Here is a 6,587-nt window from a genome sequence, read left to right as displayed (position 1 = left end):
GCCAGCGGTCGGCCGCGGTGGTCTCGCGGTTAAGGCGCTCAGTCCGGAACCGCGCGACTGCTACGGTCGCAGGTTCGAATCCTGCCTCGGGCATGGATGTGTGTGATGTCCTTAGGTTAGTTAGGTTTAAGTAGTTCTAAGTTCTAGGGGACTGATGACCGCAGTAGTTAAGTCCCATAGTGCTCAGAGCCATTTGAACCATTTTTTTGTCCGCCAGCGACGAACGCAGCTTCTCCGGACGTCCATTGTCATGCAGGTCCTCACCACCTTTTGCGAACTCATACCACCACCGCACACTTCCAAAACGAGACACTTTTCCCCATACGTAGCCTGCATTATCCTGTAGATTTGGAAGGTCATTCATTCGTCCTTTGCGCGGCTCCTCCCGCAGGAGACTCGAGTCCTCCCTCGGGCATAAGATAGTATAAGTAGTGTGTAAGTCGAGGAACCGGTGACCTAAGCAGTTTGGTCCATTAGTAATTCACACAGATTTGAACATATTGAACATCCGTCCTTACTCCATAGAAAATGAGTCGCACTTTGTTGACCGAACAACGTGGATGTGTGAAGCACAACCGTCCTCTTCAGAAAGAGACAGTAGTGCCATGCCACAGAGCTAATGGCAGATAAAGCCGGGCTGGTCCTAGAAAGGTCCACCCCTGGGTACGGGCAAGTTGACTTCGCATTTGCACCTAAAATCTGGCTGAAAAAAATAGGGGCACCGACTCTGGGATCGCCCTCGAAGATAGAGAATTGTTTGTTTGTGATGAAAATCTATAAGTAAGTGAGAAGCAACGGCGGAAGCAGAATGAAAGTCCAGAGAGTGTGGTTAAAAATCACGGTTGGTATAAATGATAAGATTCTCTGAGGACACTGCTACTCTAGGTGAAAATGAGGAAAATTTACTTGAGCTGTTGAACATGGCTAGCAATATAACAACCTAAGAATATAGACTGAGAGTAAATCAGAGAAAGACGAAATTATTGTGGGGTAGCGGAAATGAGATTAGTAATAAACCATTTAGTAGAAGAAATACAGAAATTCTTCTAGCTTGGAAGCAATACAGATCATGACAGTCGAAGGAAGGATCGCCTGAGAAGCAGTTTAATACAGTCAGAGGGAGCATTCCTCACACCGATACTTGTCGTTAATCCGCCTGGAGGATTCCATTCGGAGCGAGCGCACGTCCTCTTTCTGAAAGCGTCGCTTTAGCACGCACGGCTATCAGGGATCGTCTTTCGATTTGCAATTTAACCATGCCAGAACACTACAGAATAATGTATCTCCTGCAGATGTATATAACTTTAACAGTGCAGGCTTTAAAATCCAAAGAAAGTAACTCACAACAGCAATGTTAATCATTAAATGGTGCTACGCTACTTCTTTAATGATACATTTCTTCGTTTAATTCATTTACACAGCATTTATAGATCGCAAAACAAAAATTTACAACGCAAAAATATATCTGTCACGAGTTACAGGTTAGAAACTACCCAACCTCACACGGAGAGGAAAGCACGTTAACAATGTCAAAACACAAACAATCTTGTTGGCGGAACATCCACAACTGAGCATTGCACCAGCTGCTGAATATACCGCCACACTTGCAAAGCTCTTTTATTATCACACGATCGGTTTCGAGCTCTTATAAGCCCATCTGAAGGTGTCGTACTGGAAATAGCAAGAAACGGGAGATAAATTTTTACACGCAGTAATACACATAAAAACAAAAAATTTCATTAAAAAAAGTTTTAAAAACATTTCACAACCGCCAGTCGGGCTAGGTGCTGTGAAACCTATGTCAATGCGAAAATGATACCAGACAGTACTACGGACGACTGCCTGGTTAGAGAAATATAGAAAGAATACCAGCACATTTACACTTGATGCTGTGACCCCCGAGCGCGCGGTGGACGCGTACTAGGCGTGGTGTGTTACCTACGAGCGCAGAGCATGGAGTGTCGGATGCGAAGGAGGAAGCAACCTGGTAAACCAGAGTGGTAAACGTGCTGCCATCTGTTGACGGCGAGAAGAAAGCGGAGCCACTACCGCGGCCGTTCACAATTTGAATTAGTGGTTTACATATAAAATGAAGAAACAACAAAAAAGTTACATATAAATACACGAAATATGTTAAGATTGCATTATGCGTAGTAAAGGAAGATGTTGAACAGGTCAGTACAGAACTGTAGTAATAATGAGTGGAAGCTCCGGTATAAAATTTATATTTAAACCGTAAAACGCAATAAAACTTTCCCTTTACATGAGGGGCAAACAAGTTTTTAATTTAGTGGGGGTATATAAGTGGAAACGTGGAACAACACGCCACAGTCATCAGTTAAAAGAACATACACAAGTGCCACACCTATTTACAAGCTCTAGTTACTGTGCAAAAGGGAAAGTAGCGAAACCTTACAGCCCACACTGTCAGAAAGTAATATGCCAATTAACAACTTTTAGCAGCAATAGCATTAAAAGGACACATCAAAAGTGGGGTCAATTTAAAACATGCTGACTAATAGCCGACAACTAATCAAGGGTTACGTGAGATAAGACCTGAGACGCATTTTACATCATGAAAGACAGGTAAACTTTCAATTAGTGAGGGCACAGATAATGACGCAGCACAACAATGCGCCATAGTCGTAGGATAAAATAAAAAACATGCTTCACCACGCGGCCAGAGTCCCTCTCGAAAAAGAAAACTACTAGCGCGAGGATCATAACCATTCCATTTCAAATATAAACAGAAATTGCAGCATTCTACATATCCAACGTATGGGCTCAGTTTTAAATATTTTAGAAGAAATAGAAATCATCCGCACCATCAAATTCATAGCACATGCTAATGCCTACCAGCCAAATGTTGTTGATGTTCTTCATCAGCAAATGCAATAGAAAGCCGCTTCCAATGATCTGTAAGAGATTACCCTTTGATCCACCAATAATGATAACTCTAAAATTATTTTTGTAGGATCCCACAAGTAGGTGTTAGATCTGAAGGGTAGAGGGGATTATAACCGCCTTCTACACCCAGCAAAAATCGGGCACATATTGAAACACCACGAAACCAGAGAATACAATCGCTAAGCGCAATCGTGCGTCTATCGCATCCAGTGTAGTGAGTGCCTTCGCATACATAGGCCAAACTGTCCGCTCCTATAACACACAGTTCAGAGAGCATCAGGATCTTAGCAATTCCAAACCCGCTCTCACTAACAACCTGAAGGATCATAACTATTCCATTTCAAATATAAACACAAATTTCAGCATTCTACATATTAAACGATAGGGCTCAGTTTTAAACGTTTTAGAAGAAATAGAAATCATCCGCAGGCTCTGCCGTGATCCGTCTGGCATTTTGAACGAAGAAACTGCGCTTAATCCCGCAGCCCTGCTGAATAACTTTTCTTTTTTGATGCAGCGTCCAGCCTCAATCCCTTCTCTTTCTGGTTCCTGATTACTGTACGCCATACATGTACATTTCTTAATAGGGTAAATGCCTTTTACCATTATTTTTGTGGCCATCAATAGGCTTAAGGAATGTACAACACATGCCCGGTCCCTATAGTGAGGTCCGCAAGGTCCATCCAGGTCATTTTACATAGCTGTAAAATTGTCCTCTCTTAATAGAAATTTCCACGTTTTTCGTTTTATCCTATGACTATGGCGCATTATCGTGCTGCGTCATTATCTGTACCCTCACTAATTGAAAATTTACCTGTCTTTTATGATGTAAAATGCGTCTCAGGTCTCATCCCATGTAAGCCTCAATTAGTTGTCGACCGTTACTTAGCATGTTTTAAATTGACTCCACTTTTAATGTGTCCTTTTATGCTATTGCTGCTAAGTTATTCATTGCCACATTTCTTTCTGTCAATGTGGACTGTAAGGTTTCACTACTTTCATTTTGGTCAGTATCGAGAGCTTTTAAATAGGAGTGGCACTTGTGTATGTTCTTTTAACTTATGACTGCGGCGTGTTTTCTCTTTTTCTTTATTGTGATGGGTAGGGGAGGGCTGTCAGCGGCACAATCCGCCACTCTTCAACCGAGTGACATGGCAACTAAAATAAGAATAAAATGTTACATACATAAGGCGATAAAAAAGGGGAACATAAAACAGAGTAAAGGGAGAAGATGTGGGTAAAAACAGACTGACATGGAGACATTCATGTGGGACAGTTAAAAAAGGCACCAGAAAGTTAAAAAACACAGTTGGCGATTCTTAAAACACAGAGAAGACACTGAATGCACATGCACAGGTTAAAAGTCAGCCACAGTATTAAAAACACTCCAGAACAACACACTTAAAACCCACTTGTAGCACACACGACGAAGAATAAAACTGTCAGGCGGGTGCGGCGTGTTGTTCCACGTTGCCACTTATATATCCCCACAAAATTAGAAACTTGTTTGCCACTCATGTTAAGGGAAAGTTTCATTGCGTTTTACGGTTAACATATAAATTTTATATCGCAGTTTCCACTCAGTTCTGTATTGACCTGTTCGATATGCTACTTTACTATGCTTAATGCACTCTTATTTCGTGTATTTATATGTAATTTTTTTGTCGTTTCTTCATTTTAATTGTGGACCTGCTTCCTTTACCCCGTCAACAGATGGCAGCACTGTTGCCTTTCTGGTTTACAGGTTGCTTCCTCCATCGCATCCGATACTCTTTGCTCTGCGCTCGAAGGTAGCGCACTGCGCCTAGTATACGTCCACCGTGGCGCTAGGGGCTTACAGCATCAAGTGTAAGTGTCCTGGTATTCTTCTGACATAGGTTTCACAGCACCGAGCCTGACTGGCTGTTTTGAAATGTTTTTAAAACATTTTTATGAATCTTTTTGTTTTTTATGTGTATTGTTGTGTGTAAAACTTTTCTCCCGCGTCTTACTATTTCCAGTACGACACCTGAATATGGGATTATAAGAGCCCGAAACCGATCGTGTGATAATAATGGAACTTTACAACTGAAGCGGTATTTTCAACCTCAGGGAATGTCAAAACAATATTTCGTAAACGTCTTACTGACCCTCGTTCCCAGGGACTTTCACGTTAACGTTGGTGGGGAGGATTGTGCATCTCAATGATCTGCTGGACTATGCTGGCAGGAGAAATGCTCCTGGTAGGATCACCTATACCAGACCGGCTCATTGGGAAGACTCCAGACGTGGTGGAGTCCTCCTAGAGGCCTCCCTTCATGCAGTATGTGGGTGGCAACTATACGGACACTACATCCACTTCCTCGTGGTCACCTGTAACAGGGGAAATAAACCATTCGCTAGCCACAGCCAACAAAATAAACGCTAGACTGATGCTAAATAACAACCATGAATGTGAAAAGGAACAACTGTAATCGGAGCAATAAGTTACTGCGCCTATAAGCAAAGAAAAAAAAACTTAATCAAAAGCTACTGAAGGCAAAAGTTCATATAACAGGAATAACAGAAACAAAAAAAGAAAGAAAGAATAATGAAACTTTATGTTTTGATGTAAAGAGGAGTGGATATGTGAAAAGAGTAATTGCAGGTGTTGGTGAAGTGGGGAAAATGAGTTTGAAAAAAGCTTACATTCATACACTCCCATTAATGAAGGAATTATGCATCTAAGCCTCGAACTAAAACACAATGTCAACATCATATGTCTATGAGCTCCGAGGAAGGCAGAAAGGAAGACACACACGACTTTCATCATTACCCACAGTCTGTAGTGAATAAGTAAACTAGTCATGAGCATTCCGTAACGGCTGGAGATTTTACGAGAAGGTTAGGAAATACTCGTTCAAAAGGGATAATTGGGACTAAGAGAGGAGATTTTAAGAATTGGAGTGGTGAACAGTTAAGAGAATTAACATTTGAGAAACTGAGGATAATATATGGCTGTTTCCGTTAGAAGAATATATATAGTTTCACCTGATGTGCAGGAGGTGGCAGGCAAACCACACCTTTAGTGTAAGATACTAGAGTGCATGATCGTACAATATACATTCAGACCGTTTCCTGGTGTTATCTAAAATAAAAATGTCACATTGTAGAGCTGACTTTAAAACGCGAGCACCGGGAGAAGAAGTCTTCAAGATAAATCTTCTAGAAAATCCCAGCATGGGGCAATCTTATCAGTGGTTAATGGACGAAAAGTTAAAAGATTCAACAGTAAACAAAACCTAAAGTAAAAAAGGAGAGAAATCACTCACATAACGATCAGCGAAAGAGGCCGTAAAAAAGAGGACGAAATACAAGAACAAAAGAAGGCTCCCTGTCTGGAATGAAGAAGCGGATAAGGTTATTAGAAGAAAGAAAGAGGCTTATGTAAAATATCCGATGCAAGACGTTTACAAGGCCACACTGAATATAAAAGACAAGCAGCATTAGCTAAAAGAAAAACGAGAAAAGTAAAGAGACAGAATTAGGAGGCATTCCTTGAACATTTAGATTACGACGTCCTTGGAAAATAAATGTGAGGTTATAAAATAATGAAAGCACTAAAGGAAGAGGAGAAAGATACCCTACGGTGGAATAATATCTCTGATATGACGTCGTTAGATTACTTCCAAAACCAATGGACAAGGATATTAGAAAATATT

The sequence above is a fragment of the Schistocerca cancellata genome, chromosome 3, assembly GCF_023864275.1.
Source record: "Schistocerca cancellata isolate TAMUIC-IGC-003103 chromosome 3, iqSchCanc2.1, whole genome shotgun sequence".
NCBI classification, from domain to species: domain Eukaryota; kingdom Metazoa; phylum Arthropoda; class Insecta; order Orthoptera; family Acrididae; genus Schistocerca; species Schistocerca cancellata.
The sequence above is the reverse complement of the archived record's forward strand: the minus strand, read 5'-3'. Positions refer to the sequence as shown.